A 17,416-nucleotide genomic window follows, 5' to 3' on the forward strand; every position below is an offset into this window, starting at 1 on the left:
CATAGAGAGGCTGCAATCATCTCTACCCCAGATCTTTCATCAAGTACATCAAGTAGATGTTTCCTACTGGTAGAGAAATGCTGAGAAGAAAAGGTGGTAGCATTCCTCCCAAATACTCGTTTGCAGAGCAAGGGTGTCACTCTAGGGAAAATTGTTCACTGTCCCCATTCCAGGTCTTATGCAATGGTACAGAGGTCCTTCCCAAGGGAAGTAATAGGTCATAAGGATTAAGAGCTCCACAATATTCTGAAGAGACTGACTTTATTTGGAATTGAATATGGAAAATTCCATGCCTAAGGATATTGTCCAAAACAAGGAAACCTTGGTAAAGAGTAATTGAGAGGATGTTGATAACTCCATGATTCCTATAGCAATAGTATCAGTGAAATGGCAGGTGGCCAAAAGTTCAATGGAAAAGAACAGCATAAAAGACAACCAAGAAAAATAATTTTGGGATCACAGCCATCCCTGGGGGCCAAAAGATTGTACACATGCATTAGTTGTGCACTCAGGAGCAATCAAAACTGGAGAATGGCTTTACTTATAACACTTGAAAACATTACCCAAGCAACACATAGATCCATCAACAAAGGCATAAGCCTATAGGCACAATGAGTTGAAACACTGACTAAACAATAAGTTATTGTGACCCAAGGGAAACTCCTAGAAAAACAGGCTTAAAAATGAAACCACACACATCCCCAGAAGTCTGGACAAATGTTAATAAGCTCAAGGTTATGTCCTTTCAGTAGTTAACAGAGAAAGAACTTCCAAGCTATTCCCAGGCTGAAGGTGGGACCAAAACATAAGCTCCCTGGGCTATGATAGTAGCCTCCAAGCCATCACCCCCAACCCCCCAAAAAGAGGGAAGCTCAGAATCTAACAGGTTAAAGGAGTATAAACATAACATTTAACTAATAAATAGCTATATGGATTCAAGGGTAACTCCTAAGTTTCCAAAATAAAAAATAAAAATAAGAAAAATAAGAAGGGGGACATCACAGGAAACAGACTTCACAAAGTTAACTTAGCCAAGTTATAAACAAATAAACAAACTACTAGGCAAATCCACCCCAGGGTGAGGGGGAAAGGAGTTTCTATAATATATTTTCTACAGCAGCGCCTGTGGCTCAGTGAGTAGGGCGCCAGCCTCATATACCATGGGTGGCAGGTTCGAACCCGGCCCCAGCCTAACTACAACAAAAAGTAGCTGGGCATTGTGGCAGGCACCTATAGTCCCAGCTACTTGGGAGGCTAAGGCAAGAGAATCGCCTAAGCCTAAGAGCTAGAGGTTGCTGTGAGCTGTGACACCATAGCACTCTACTGAGGGTGACAAAGTGAGACTCTGTCTCTAAAAATAATAATAAAATAAAATAAAATATATATATTTTTTAAATGTCCATTTTCAATTTAGAAAATGTGCTATTCAAAGAATCAAGAATCATAACCTATATGGAGAGAAGAAAGCAGCAAAAAATAGAAATTATCTGTGAAAAAGTACAGATGATGGACATAGCAAACAAAGGCTTCAAAGTAGCCATTATAAATATGTTCAAACAATTAAAGAAGGCTATATCTAAAGAACTAATGAAGTTATGATGAAAAATGCTTCATCAAATAGAAACATCAATAAAAAGAAATATTAAAAGAACCAACGGGGCGGCGCCTGTGGCTCAGTGAGTAGGGCGCCGGCCCCATATGCCGAGGGTGGTGGGTTCAAGCCCAGCCCCAGCCAAACTGCAAAAAAAAAAATAGCCGGGCATTGTGGCAGGTGCCTGTAGTCCCAGCTGCTCGGAAGGCTGAGGCAAAAGAATCATGTAAGCCCAAGATCTGGAGGTTGCTGTGAGCCGTGTTATTCCACGGCACTCTACCAAGGGCAGTAAAGTGAGACTCTGTCTCTACAAAAAAAAAAAAAAAAAGAACCAAGTGGAAATTATAGAACTGAAAATTACAATGACTAAAATGAAAATTTCACTAGAGAGGCTCAATAGTAGATTTGAGTTGGTAAAATAAAGGATCAGTGACCTTGAAGCTACATCAATAGACTCCATGCAATCTGGAGAAAAGGGGCATGGGAGATAAAAGATGAACAGAACCTCAACTAAAATGTGGAACAAAGTTCAATGTACCTACCTACTTCTAATGGGAGTACCAGAATGATAATGAGAAAAGATCAGGAAAAAAAGTCAATGAAATAATGACTGAATACTTCCAAGATTTGATGCAACACAATAATCTACATATCCAAGAAGCTCAATGAACTCCATGTAGGATAAACCTAAAGAGTCTTACTCAGATACATCAGAGTCAAATTATTGAAAACCAAATACAAAGAGAACATCTCAAAAGCAATATGAGAAAAATTCATCATGTACAAAGGAATTCTAGTTAGATTAACAACTTACCTCTCATCAGAAACAATGAAGGCCAGAAGGCAGAGGGATGCATATTCAAAGTTCTGAAAGTAAAAACAAAACAAATCAAAAATGCCAAGCAAGAATTTTGTATCCAACAAAAACTATCTTTCAAATGACAAGGTATAAGAAAAATATTTCCAGATAAACAAAAGCTGAGAGAATTCACTGATAGCAGTCCTGCATTATAAGAAATACTATATATGTAACATGTATAATGATAATAGCATAAAGACAGTAAGGGAAATGAAGCTATATAGGAATAAAATTTCTGTATATCATTGGAATTATGTTAATAAAATCTGAAGTAAATTTGATAAATTAAGCTGTACATTGTAAGACCTAGAAAAAGTACTATGACAATAACTTCAAAAATATAATTAAAGAGTCATTAAAGATATTAAAATGTCATTCTAGAAAATATCCACTTAGTACAAAAGAAGCCAGTATAGGAGGAACAGAAGAATAAAAATAGACATGAAATATATAAAAAATAAAACTTTGTCGGAGACATAACCTGCAAATATCTTCTCCCATTCTGAGGACTGTTTGCTTGCTTTACTTACTGTGTTCTTGACTGTGCAGAAGCTTTTTAGTTTGATCTGGTCCCAGTAGTGTATTTTTAAAGCTGCTTCAATTGCCCGGGGGGTCCTCCTCATAAAATACTCGCCCAGACCAATTTCTTCAAGGGTTTTCCCTGCACTCTCTTCTAGTATTTTTATAGTTTCATGTCTTAAGTTTAAATCTTTAATCCAGTGAGAGACTATCTTAGTTAATGGTGAAATGTGTGGGTTCAGTTTCAGTCTTCTACAAGTTGCCAGCCAGTTCACCCAGTACCATTTGTTAAATTGGGAATCTTTTCCCACTGAATGTTTTTAATTGGCTTGTCAAAGATCAAATAATGGTAAGTAGCTGGATTCATCTCTTGGTTCTCTATTCTGTTCCAGACATCTACTTTTCTGTTTTTGTGCCAGTACCATGCTGTTTTGATCACTATCGATTTGTAGTATAGTCTGAGGTCTGGTAGCGTGATTCCTTCTACTTTGTTTTTATTTCTGAGTAATGTCTTGGCTATTCAAGGTTTTTTTCTGATTCCATATAAAAGGAAGTATTATTTTTTCAAGATCTTTAAAGTATGACAGTGGAGCTTTAATAGAAATTGCATTAAAATTATATATTGCTTTGGGTAGTATGGACATTTTAACAATGTTGATTCTTCCCAGCCATGAGCATGGTATGTTTTTCCATTTCTTAACATTTTTAGCTATTTCTTTTCTTAGAGTTTCATAGTTCTCTTTATAGAGATCTTTCACATCCTTTGTTAGATAAACTCCCAAATATTTCAACTTCTTTGGCACTACTGCGAATGGAATAGAGTCCTTAACAGAGAACAAGTGATCCCATCACAGGTTGGGCAATGGACTTGGAATAGAGTCCTTAACAACAGAAAAAGTGATCCCATCACAGGTTGGGAAAGGGACTTGAAGAGAAACTTCTCTGAAGAACACAGGTGCGCAGCCTACAGACATGAAAAAATGCTCATCATCTTTAATCATCAGAGAAATGCAAATCAAAACTACTTTGAGATATCATCTAACTCCAGTAAGATTAGCCTATATCACAAAATCCCAAGACCAGAGATGTTAGCATGGATGTGGAGAAAAGGGAACACTTCTACACTGCTGGTGGGAATGCAAATTAATACATTCCTTTTGGAAAGATGTTTGGAGAACACTTAGACATCTAAAAACAGATCTGCCATTCAATCCTATAATTCCTCTACTAGGCATATACCCAGAAGACCAAAAATCACATCATAACAAAGATATTTGTACTAGAATGTTTATTGCAGCCCTATTCATAATTGCTAAGTCATGGAAAAAGCCCAAGTGCCCATCAATCCACGAATGGATTAATAAATTGTGGTATATGTACACCATGGAATATTATGTAGCCTTAAAGAAAGATGGAGACTTTACCTCTTTCATGTTTACATGGATGGAGCAGGAACATATTCTGCTTACTAAAGTATCTCAAGAATGGAAGAAAAAGTATCCAATGTACTCAGCCTTACTATGAAACTAATTTATGGCTTTCATATGAAAGCTATAACCCAGTTATAACCCAAGAATAGGGGGAAGGGGGAAAGGGAGGGGAGGGAGGGGGCGGTGGGCGGAGGGAGGGTGATTGGTGGGTTTACACCTGCGGTGCATCTTACAAGAGTATATGTGAAATTTAGTAAATGTAGAATGTAAATGTCTTAACACAATAACTAAGAAAATGCCAGGAAGGCTATGTTAAGCAGTGTGATGAAAATGTGTCAAACAATCTATAAAACCAGTGTATGGTGCCCCATGATCGTACTAATGTACACAGCTATGATTTAATTAAAAAAAATAATAAATAAAATAAAATAAAGACAGAAAAAGAAATATACAAAAAATAAAATTGTAGGTATAAATGTAGCTATATCAATAATAACATAAAATGTATGTTAATTAAACTATCTAGTCAAAATAGACTGTGGGAGGGCAAAGTCAATATTCACCTATATGCTATTTGTGAGAGACATCTCTTGATTCAGTGATAGAACTAGATGAAGTTAAAGGATAGAAAAAGATATATGATGCAAATTACACCCATAAGATAGCTGGAGTGTCTACATTATTATCAAATAAATCAGACTTTAACATAAAAATTGCTATTTGAGACCAAAAAACAATACAATGATAAAAATGGTCAATTCATGAGGAAGATATAACAATTTAAAATACATGTGCACCTACCAGTAAAGGATCAAAATACATGAAGCAAGAACTGACAGAAATTAAGGCAGACATAGACAATTCAGAAATAATAGTTAAACACTTTAATATCTGACTTCCTATAATAAATAGACCAACCAGAAGGTAAACAAAGAGAAGACTTGTGCAACACTATAAATCAACTAGACTCAACAGACATCTGTAGAATAGATCTCTACCCAATAACAGCAGAATACTCATTTTCAAATGCACATGAAACATTCCTTAGGATTGACTATATGCTTTGCCACAAAACAAACATTGATAACATTAAAAAAGATCAAAATCAAAGAATGTCTCCTAACCACATTGAAATGATAAAAATCAATAATGAAAGAATGTTTGGAAAATTCAATAATATGTGGAAATTAAGCAATACATTCCAAAATAAACAATCAGTCAAAGAGGAAATCACATGGGGAAATTAGAAAACACTTTGAGATGAATAAAATGATCAAAACTTATGAGATGCAGCTAAAGTAGTACTCAGAGGAAAATTTATAGCTGTAAATGCCTCCATTAAAAAACAGATCTTATTCCACTGCTTTAAGTTGCTTAATAAATCAAAAGTCTAACTATCCATCACAAGAAATAATAAATGAGAAGAAAATAAAATTCAGAGCAAGCAAAAGGAAATAAATAATACTGTTTAGTTTAGAAATAAATGAAAGGATAGAAAAAGAGAATACCAAAGGAAAAAATAGATTCTTTGAAAGATCAACAAAGTTAACAAATCTTTAGCTAGACTAACCAAGGGGAAAAAAAGAAACTCAAATTACTAAAAAAAGAAGAAACTCAAATTACTAAAATCAGGATGAAAGAGGGGACACTATAACCAGCCTCACAAGAATGAAAAATAGTATAAGGGAATATTATTAACAACTTTTTATAGCCATAAATTCCACAATCTTGATGAAATGTATATTTCCTGGAAAGACACAAGTTGCTAAAACTGACTCAAAAAATAGAAAATCTGATAATTGAAATATTGAATTAATAATTTATAACTTCTCACCAAAAAATCCGAAGAGCAGATAGTTTCACTGGTGAATTCTACCAAATACATAAGGAAGAATTAATTTAAGAGGAGCAAACATTTCCAAACTCATCCTCCAAGGCTAGTATTATCCTGATACCAAAATTATCACAAAGAAAGAAAACTACAGACCAATATCTTTTATGAATACTGATGCAAAAATCCTCAAGAAAATACTGACAATCGAGGTGTGGTGCCTGTGGCTCAAAGGAGTAGGCGCCAGCCCCATATGCCGGAGGTGGCGGGTTCAAACCCAGCCCCGGCCAAAAACTACAAAAAAAAAAAAAAAAAAAGAAAAAGAAAATACTGACAATCGAAATCCAGCTAGATACAGAAAGAATTGTAAACAATAACCACATGGGATTTATCCTAGGGAGTCAAGGTTGGATTAATATCCAAAAACCAATTAATGCAACACTGTATTAATAGAATGAAGAGAAAAGCCATGTGATCATGTCCATAGATAGGAAAAAGCATTGAAAAAAAGCCAAAAATTTTTGTGATAAAAATAAAAAAGAAACACTTGCAAAGATGTGGAAACAACCCAAGTGCCCATCAATACATGAATGGATTAAGAAAATGTGGTAGAGGTATTTATACCATAGAATACTATTCAGCCATGAAATCAGATGATCTAGTACCTGGAGAGTGACTGCTAATGGGCATGAAGTTTCTTTTGGAAGTGATTAATATGTTCTTGGAAGTGATTGATATGTTCTCAACTTACATTCTGTTGATGATTGCACAATCTTGTGACTATACTTCACTGAATTGCACACTTTAAATGGGTAAAATTTATATATCTCAGAAAAAATGTTTTAAATTTTTCATATTAAGATACTCCAAATGGACAGACATAGTGGTGCACTTGTAGTCCCATCTATTCAAGAGGCCACGGTGGGAGGATCACTTGAGCCCAGGATTTCAAGGATCAACCAAGACAACATATTGAGACCACCATCTCTAAAAAAAATAATAGATGCTCCAATAATTAAATGCACAGATATACCAGCAGTAAAATGCTAACATACAGTAATGTCTCAAAGTTGACTATAAGCCCACTTTCTTCAAATATTGATAATACACAGCCCTGACCCCTTTCTCAAATTCCACATTTCCTACTCCCTATGGAGCCTCCCACCTGGATTTTCTGTTGGCCCTTCATGCTCACTGATTTCCCCCTAATCTGGTCCTCTCTTGAATGCCTCTCACTGATGGTGGTCCCGTCATTTTTGTAATAGATTGAAAACCTCATTATCATTCCTGGATCCTGTATCTCCCTTGTTCACAAATCTACTTCTGCCCACACCCACCCATTCCCCACCTCCCCTCCATGCCCACTGCTACCTGTTCAGACTCTCAGTTTTGCTCCTGAATTAATGATTATCTGTAGTTCCTCTCACCAACCAGCACTGTGCCAGATTAATAGGAAGAACCTTGGTCACAAAACACCAAAGCTCAACAACTCTCTGTGGCTCCCTGTGCTAACTAAATGAAGTCCAAATTCTTTCATCTGGAAATTCAGGTATTTCTCGGATTTTGTTTTATTTTTTAATTTCCAAACTGTCTTTATCTACCCTGCTGATTCCCTTCACAAATACTTCACATTAAAAACTATCTATTACAGTATTCCCTCTGAGTGTCACTAAGCTTTCCCACTTCCTCACTGTTCCCTGCCACCTTACACATCATTTCTCCTTGTCCACGAATGTCCAAATTCATAGTCAGGCTCCTCCATGAATCTTTTCCCAAATGGAAGCAATAGACCTTTTTAAAAAATTATCTTCAAAAAAAAATTATCTTCATACTTTATCATACACCAGTCATGACACAGACCTCTGTCCATCAGATTTATTATAAACATTTATGTATTTTATTGCTATAAAATTGTTATAAACCTGAATTCTTCACTATTTCTTCAATATTTTTATGGGATTCTTGAGGGCCTATCTATGCTCAATTTATAATTCTCAGAGTCTCTTAGCATAGTGCCAGGCACTTAGTAAATGCTGGATAAATGTTCATAGAAACAAGGGAGGGAAGAAAAACAGAAGGCCTGCTTCCTAGAATTGAGTAATTTACAATCTCATGTGGAAGACAGACAGAAATTACTGTGATACAAACCAGAAAACGGAAGTATAACAATAAACATGTCCCCAAGTGCTATGGAGCACAAAGGAGACCTCTAATGCAACTGTGGAGAACTATAAGAGGCCACTAATTTAGGTAAGATTCTAATAAATAAATTTGAGGTGAAGAGCATTCCAGTTTAAGAGAATAGCACCAATAGAAACCCAAGAAGAAAAATGTCAAACACATTTGCAAGAGATGAAATGTGGGGTATGACTGATGAGTAAGGCTCATGTTTGGGTAAAGGAGGAAAGGGCTCTGTAATCATTGCCAGTGGACATCATCCAGACACTGTGCTCATATCTTATGGTTTTATGCAATCATTGTCATATTGTGGTCCTAAGACTCATTATAGTACATTTTTTTATATTTTTGAAATGTATTAATTTTTTAAATTTAATAATATGAACCAGAGCATGTAGCAGCTAATCTGTTTGTAAAAAATAATAATAATAAATAAAGTAAAATGGAATTATTTTATAAAAAGAAATAAGCCTAGAAAAGTGTTTTGGAGACAGTTCATAGAGAGGTTTAAATCTCCAGACAGAGAATTTGGACTTTATTCTGTGGGCAGTGAGTGCCCCTGAAGACATTTAGTTGAACAATGAAAAAGCCCAGGAGGCAAAGATTCTGAAGGGCAGCATCTTGCAAAGCAAACTGTGTTTTGATGAATAATCAGCTGTTGATTTACCTGACGAAGTATTCAGCTATGGGTGCTCCAAGAAATGAGGGGTGATAGAGCTTAATTTTAAAAGGAGATCAAAGAGTTCAGCTTACTTTTTTAAATTAATATTAAATCATAGCTGTGTACAATTAATGTGATCATGGGGCACCATACACTGGTTTTATAAACAGTTTGACACATTTTCATCACACTGGTTAACATTGCCTTCCTGGCATTTTCTTAATTATTGTATTAAGACAATTATCTTCTACATTTACTAAGTTTCACACGTACCCTCGTAATATGCACCACAGGTGTGATCCCACCAATCACCCTCCCTCTGTCCATCCTCCCCTCTCCCTTCTCTCCCTCTCCCCCTTCCCAGTATTCTTAGCTTATATGAAAGCCATAAATTAGTTTCATAGTAGGGCTGAGTACATTGGATACTTTTTCTTCCATTCTTGAGATACTTTACTAAGAAGAATATGTTTCAGCTCCATCCATGTAAACATGAAAGAGGTAAAGTCTCCATCTTTCTTTAAGGCTGCATAATATTCCATGGTGTACATATACCACAATTTATTAATCCATTTGTGGATTGATGGGCACTTGGGCTTTTTCCATGACTTAGCAATTGTGAACACAAAATCCCAAGACCAGAGATGTTGGCATGGATGTGGAGAAAAGGGAACACTTCTACACTGCTGGTGGGAATGCAAATTAATACATTCCTTTTGGAAAGAAGTTTAGAGAACACTTAGAGATCTAAAAATAGATCTGCCATTCAATCCTATAATTCTTCTACTAGGTATATACCCAGAAGACCAAAAATCACATTATAACAAAGATATTTGCACCAGAATGTTTATTGCAGCTCAATTCACAATTGCTAAGTCATGGAAAAAGCCCGAGTTTAGCTTACTTTTAAGAAAATTCTGCAAACCTCTGTTTTCTTAAAGTATATGTAAGTTAACCAACGACTCCAGGGCAAGTTTCTGTTTGGATAATGTTTATTTTGGTACCTTGAATGCTTGGCAGTTGTTTGGAAATTCAATTACTACTTGCCTTTAAACAAAACCACCCTTGGGAATGGTGAGTTTGAGCTGATCTTAATATATAACTTGACATTATGAGGCAATTATGCTGCAGGTTCTGAGGGTTGATTAAATCTTAAAGTGAGTGCAGAACAGGCTCTGAAAGCAAACACTTTGTTTAATTGGCTCCTTCCACAGAAGAGACAAGGAGGAAAAAACAGTAACATAAATGGGGCTATTTTTATTGTTGTTTAAAGGGAGGCCTCACTTTGTCTGTGTCAAATGGGAAAATCTAGCACCAGCACTTAGGGCTTTTCTTCAAGACTGGATACACAGAGAAAAGGACAAATTGACAGGGCTGGAAGGGCTTCAAGCCAGTGGGGGGAAAGACAAATGTTAAATACTGACTAAGTACCAATCACAACTTCAACTGGCATTGGAAATTAATCATTGTATTACCCACACATATAATTTTTTAACTGAATTCAAGTATCAACCAAAATAAATGGCAGAGATATTTATTGCTCACTGGTAATAATCAAATGCTTTTTCACATATACCCGGCTCCCCGGTAGTTAGCTGGAGGCCACATGACTAGTTCTGGCCAGAGGACTGTAAGCAGAAATCATCTGTCTCAATCATGGCCATTTAGGAGTTAGCACGCAATAGCTGGAGTCCACCTCCACACCCTCTCTTCACCTGTGTTGAAGGCCCTATTTTTCCAGGTAAATCAGCTGAGGGATGCTGAAGTACCTGTCAACTGAGGTTCCTTAATGAGGAATAAATCTTAGTTGGGTCCCTCTGAGATATTAGAGTTTATTTTTACCCCACCATAGCCCACTCTAACACAATAGAAGAAAGAGTGTAATATGAATTAGTGGATATTACACTCTTTCTTCTATTGTGTTATATCCCCTAATATTGGGCTGGATGGTGCTATCCAGAATAAAGACTGTATTTTCCAGCACCCCTAGTGACTGGGAGAAGCAATATGCTTAAAATCCAGCCAGTAGAAATATTTTCTTTTGTTTAAGAAGCAGTAGTAATGTACCTTTTCTCTTCTTTGTTCTCTTCTTTATCTTGCCAGCTGAAAACAGAGGTTGCCATCTTGAACAAAAAGTCAAGGCCACAGGTAGAAGAGCAACGGGGTAAAATCCAGAGTCTTGGATACCATGGTGCACCATGCCAATGGCCTACCCAAAGTTTTATGTGAATAGGAAATAACTTTCTACCAGGTATAAGCCATTGCTATCTTCAGAATCTCCCATGTCAACCAAATGTCTATCTGGTGGATTGCCTGGTTTTTTTACTTCTTCTGAAAATGTCTTGGGAGGAGTGCCAAATAAGGTCAGAATCATGCCCAAGACTTCCCAGTAGAGTGGACCATTTAGATATATTACTGAAGATTCCTATGAAAGCTTGATAACTCTTCAAGCAAAAGGATCCTGGGAGAAGCAGAAGATGTTTGAGGATGCACATGTAGTCCACAGCAGAGGAGAATTTCTGACTTACTTAGAAAGTCAGTCCTACCTAGGAAGGAGGGCCCTTACTGTTCATAACAATTTGGAGTCTACATCTCTGCCTCTTCTTGACCCTGAGGTAAACTTCTGGGAAAAAAGAAACCACTTGCTCTCCTTGATTTGATTTATTTTGAAATTTTTAGGCAACTTGGCAGATGGAATTCTTTCCCCATTTCAAATGAGACTCACTGACTGTAATTTCCCAGACTTTTATCCATTCCTCATGTTTTCTCTTCATGGTAAATAGTCCTTTCTCCATACTAAAGTCTCAATGGGTATGAACTTTCTTAATTCTTTGTGTCCCCTGCATGCCCATAACTCATGGTTTGTTACTGAAAACCCTATTCTGCTATGGGGTGGAACTACCCCTATATCTAATGAATAATTACTCAAAGGAATACTCTATGGAGGCAAGGATTTTTTTTTTTTTTTATTGTTGGAGATTCATTGAGGGTACAATAAGCCAGTTTGGAGGCAAGGATTTTTATCTGTCTCTAATACCTAGAAAAATGCCTTTCATATAGTAGGAATTCTATAAATATTTTCTGAATTTAATTAAATATTTGATATAGCCTTTCCTGTTTAATCTCACCTACACTTCCCTGAATTACATCAGCCTATTTGTGTTCAATATACAGTAATATCCCAAGTGGCCAACTGCCAGAATCTAAAAAAATAAATAAATATTAGAAATAAACTAATAGCATCTCTTTTTAAAAGTAAACTTCTTATACAGAATTTTAAGCAATGGGTAAATTAGAATATGAGCTTATTGTAAACCATAATGTCTTGAAAATATGGTATTTTCAGGCATATTAGTAAACTCTATCTGTAATCTTGCTTCAGTAAAAGCCAGCTCCCAAGTTCAGTGGTATATAACACTAAGCACTGATTCTCATTCTCACACTTCTGTGGCTACTACTAGCCAGGCTCAGCTAGATATGGTTCTAAGCTCCAGGCCACACCCAGATCTGCTCTATTTGTCTCCATGGTTAGTGGTTACCCAAGGGAGTAGTCCAGTGGTTACCTAAGGGACGTTCTTCTCATGGCAAAATACAGGACACAAGAAGACAAGTTTAACAGCACAAGCACGTTTCAAACCTCCGCTTGGGTTTTATCTGCTGTCATCCCTTTGACCAAAACAAGTCACATGACCATGCTCAAAGGCAAGGGGGTCAGAGAGTTCACTCTGTCCATCTGAAGCTATAGCAAGGGAATGAATATACAAAACAGAATTGAGACCAATGATTCACTTTATCACAAAGGATTTGAAAAACAGCAATTGTAGGGCGACGCCTGTGGCTCAAAGGAGTAGGGCTCTGGCCCCATATACTGGAGGTGGTGGGTTCAAACCCAGCCCTGGCCAAAAAAAAAAAGAAAAGAAAAAGAAAAACAGCAATTGTATAAAATTAGCCCATTTTCTGGTCTCAGTACAACTCTATTAAACATTGTAAACTGTCAAAAGAAAAAAAAAATGATGGGGCATGAAGTCCTCAAATTTAACTTAACAGTTGCCAAGTCCGGAAAACATTCTTGTGTTTCTGAATAAACAATCCACATTAGGTAAAGGTGGTGGAGATGTTACATAGATTCATACTCTCTCCCAACATGGTAGCATGTTCCAGAGCTCACTCCTCACTCCACCCTTGCCCAGTGCTTTCAACTCTGCCCCTTGGGAAACCCTCCCAATAGGACATAGCATGAGTCCTTTGACATCTAATCCCCAAGCCTGTGTGAAGACTGCATTGCAACTAACTTTGGCTAATGCCCTATCATCCTTTCTTCCCTTCCATAGACTCTGGTCCCGATCTCCAGTAGATCCACATGCTAAACCTCAGGTCAGAGTCTGTATCTAGGGGATCCCAACCTATATCACTCCCTCACTCCATTCCAGGGCTCTAACCCCATCAGCCCCTCACTGATCTCCCATTTCCTGTCTATCTCCATCACCCAGTACAAGAGCTGACACAGAGGAGAAATTTAATAAGTGTATAATAAATTGATTTTAATCTGCAAATCAGCCAGCCTGCCAGCAGAATCCTCTTCCAAGTCTCTCGTAAGAATCTGGGCAGTCTGTAGGCTGTTTACCTACAGACTGATTGAACTAAACAACTTGCTACCTGTTAGAAAAAAAGCTACATAATGATGCTCCCTGAGAGCAGTTAAGGATCTTGGCAGGTATCAAAAGACCCACAGGCAAGGATCAGATGGCCAGTGCCAAGAGCTTTATGCCTTGGGGACTCTACCCAGAGTCTGGGAGAGACCAGTGCACAAGGTACTGTTCTTGTCCATGCACAGAGGGCCACCCAAGGGATTTCTTCCTGAGGCTGATTCTTAACTTCAGATTTTATTTTGCTTTACATTAAACAGTTTAGTTTTTAATCATGTTGTTATTTGAGAAGCAGTAACCTCATAGCTTAATATTTAATTATAAACATTAATCTTATATCTAATTTCTATTTGCTTTTTTATTACATTAATTCAGATTATTTTATTTTACCATTTTATCACTTTATCCTTTATTCTTTTTAATTTTAGCCCAACTTGCCATTTCATTGACTAGCATCTGCTTTTAATTTGGCTTTAAATAACAAACCTGTTTACTATCAGCACAGCAGTCCAATGGCTGAGCTCCTACCTGGTTCTCCCCAGACCCTTGGGTGCTGCTTGGAACGTGATGATTGGTCTCCCTCTTAGGGAAGGGTTGTGCATTCCTCCTGTCTACCTCTGTGCAGGCCCAAGTACTGCGATTAAGAAAAGATCAAATATTTATGTGCTAATATATGTGCTTCATGGTTCTCAACTTTGGGTATACATTCAAATCACCTAGAACTGTTTTTTAAAATAACAATGCCCAGCTGTTGTTAATTATATGAGAATCTTGGGGTGGATCCAGCCATCAGAATTTTTTAATTTCCTCCATCCCAGGTAATTCCAATAGCATAGCAGTCGACTTTGAAAACAAGTGGCCTATAACTTTGCTCTTCCAAATGTCTGTGAACCAGAAGCACCTGGGATCTTGTGGAAGATGCAGAATGTCAGGCCTCACTATAGTGTTCCTGAATCAGAACCCTCATCTAGCAAGATCTCCAGAGGGTTTATGTGCTCTCTGACCTTTGAGAAGTATTAGATTAAAACATACTCAGATGGGTTTTGCCTGTTAACATTTTTTTGTCTTTCATCTGATGATTTGAGGATATGCATCTCAAATATTTACAAGGTTAATCATTTCTATTCTTTTCCTGATCTCCTATTAATAGGAGATGATTTAGCTAATTCATGATAAATTATCTCTTTCCCAGGTCATCTAAATTGTCTCTAGTTAAGGAGATGGATGGAGCTGAATTTATCAGAAGCCCCCTCAGGGAGAACTTGATGTTTGTTTAAGGTCTGCCTGGAGAAGCCTCCTGGGGTAGAACAGAGCTCCATGGACAGGGCTGTCAGCAGATGCCAAAACTGGAAAGAAGGAGGAAACGACAAAAAAAAAAAAAAAATAGGTAAGGAATTGTTGGCTCCTAAAAGGGATAGGGGAGAAAGAGATAGAAGGAGAGAGGGGCAGAGGGAAGAGAAAGGCAGCTCTCAAAATTAGTTGGAGATGGTGAATGATCCTCAAACCTTGCATAACAGTAATAAATAGTATGATCCAATTTGGGTAAAAAAAACAGGGAAAGATCTGGGGGTGTCCAGGTTTTTAACATAGGGACAAAAAGGATATTTAGTGTTTGAATGCAAAAACCAGGATCAAGGGCATAGTGAGGGAAACCTCAGGAACCCACAGAAATCACTTAGAAAATGCTTTGGACCATCAGAGGCCAGGAAACTGGGTGGTTGCATTCAGTTTCTTTGAATCTATTGGGGCAGAGAGGCCTCATTCCGATGAGTGGGTCAAATGTCCTACTTCTCCCAGATCACTGAGATGGATAAATCCCCACCATTGGCAAAGGCTGCCTGGATACTGCAGGATTCACTTGCGTTTGTTTTGGAAAAACAGGCAATTCCTGGCTTCCCCTAGAAACTTTTATCCCCAAATGATATTTCTAATCATATTTCTAATTCTCAAAGGTCCTTAGGAACAGTGACAGCTCTGCTCCATTTGACCTCTGGCTCCCTAAAAGTAGGCACCATGTTTCCTCTTAATACCTTGAGTTAGAGAGTCCAGGGCCTGCAGCCATTAACGGGCTGCTGGACCTAGAGAAAGGTGTTTCCAAATGGGAAAACCCATGGCTGTGATTTGTTTCCCATCATTTGGAGAAAGCTGGACAGTCTCTACAATTTTTGTGCTTCCTTTAAGCTTTCTCACTCAATCGTGTTTTTGCTGCCAGATTTGGTAGGAAGTGAAAAACCTTTCTTCCTCCTCCCCTACTCAGGGCAAGCCTGACTTTCATGCTCAGCATGCTTCTCTAGACTGTTCGTGTCTTGGCCAAAACACAGCTACAGCAAGCATACCATCCTGGTGCCGGGGGCGGGGTGGGGGTGTTTATAAAATATTATCCAGATACTCAATGTCCTTATTCCAGAAACATCCTTCTGTCTGATCTGGGTTATGAATTTGTGCCAAAACCTTGGATCTTGAAAAACTTTCAGGAATATTTATCAATGTCACCCAGAAGTTTTCCCCCTAAACCACCCACTCTCCAAATCTCCAGCAATTATGCTATTCTAGGTTGGCTTTCATGTTCGTTTTTCACAACATATAGATCTTTTCTTTTTATTTCCTTTTTTTTTTTTTTTTGCATTTCTTAATTGTGGCCAAAAAATACCCATTCCACAAAATTTACTGTTTTTAAGAATCCAGTTCAGGAGGAGGAGAGCAAGATGGCAGCCAAGTAACAGCTTCCTTGCATCTGGGCACCCTGAGTCTGGGGAGATAGGACTCCAGGCATCTCTGGCTGGTGGGATCTACCTATCATCACCCCTGTGAGGATACAGGGAGTCAGCAAGAGACTTCCGGACCCCAAGAGGAGGACTAAAACAGTGGAAAAACGGCAAGTGGTCACGTGTGTTCAATCAGTCTAAACCCACCTGCAACTGTAAGTTCAGTAGCAGTGAGACTGCAAACCGGAAAGGCCTTACCTGTGAACTGTTTTGGTGTCTTTGGACTTGGCACTCAGTTGAACTGCCTTGGGGAGAGCCTGAGTGGGAGTGCAGAGAACTTTGGCCATTGTCTAGGGCCCCAGTCTGAGCCGCTGAGCCAGACAGAGCTAATAGTGTTTGGCTGTGGGCCACAGGGAGCCATTGTGAGTGATCTGCCCCAGCAAGCTCCACCCTCAGGGTCACAAAGCTAGAATCCGGGTGGGAGCTGGTAACCTAGCAACTGAGTAGCCTAAGGGTTGGGTCTGAGCCGCCTTGTAGGCCTAACCCTCAGGAGCAGAGTGAGACTGGTTTGGGCACACTGGGTAAGTGGATAGCCACTTCAGCAGTGATTCCAGCGACAAGCACTTTCCTGGGAAAGCTTCTGCTCAGCAAGTTTACAAGTTCAAAGTGCCTTTTAAGTTGGCTGAAGAGAGATTTAAGGTGTCTACCTGCTGGGATTTGAGAAATCAGCAGCCTCCAGTCGTATCAGAACTGTGATTAACATCTCATACCCCAGAAGACCACGTGTTGCCCAGACAATATTCAACAACATATACATACTGCTTTGTTTTTGGTTGTGTTTTTTTTTTGTTTTTTTTTTTGGTTTGGTTGTTTTTTTGATTATTTTGATGTTGTTGATGTTGTTTTGTTTTTTAATTTCAACCTTTTCCTACAGATCTTTTTTCTTTCTCAATTTTTCTAGTTTAAGAATCCAGTTCAGAACAGAGGCTCCCATCCAGA

This window comes from Nycticebus coucang, chromosome 21, assembly GCF_027406575.1.
Source record: "Nycticebus coucang isolate mNycCou1 chromosome 21, mNycCou1.pri, whole genome shotgun sequence".
NCBI lineage: Eukaryota > Metazoa > Chordata > Mammalia > Primates > Lorisidae > Nycticebus > Nycticebus coucang.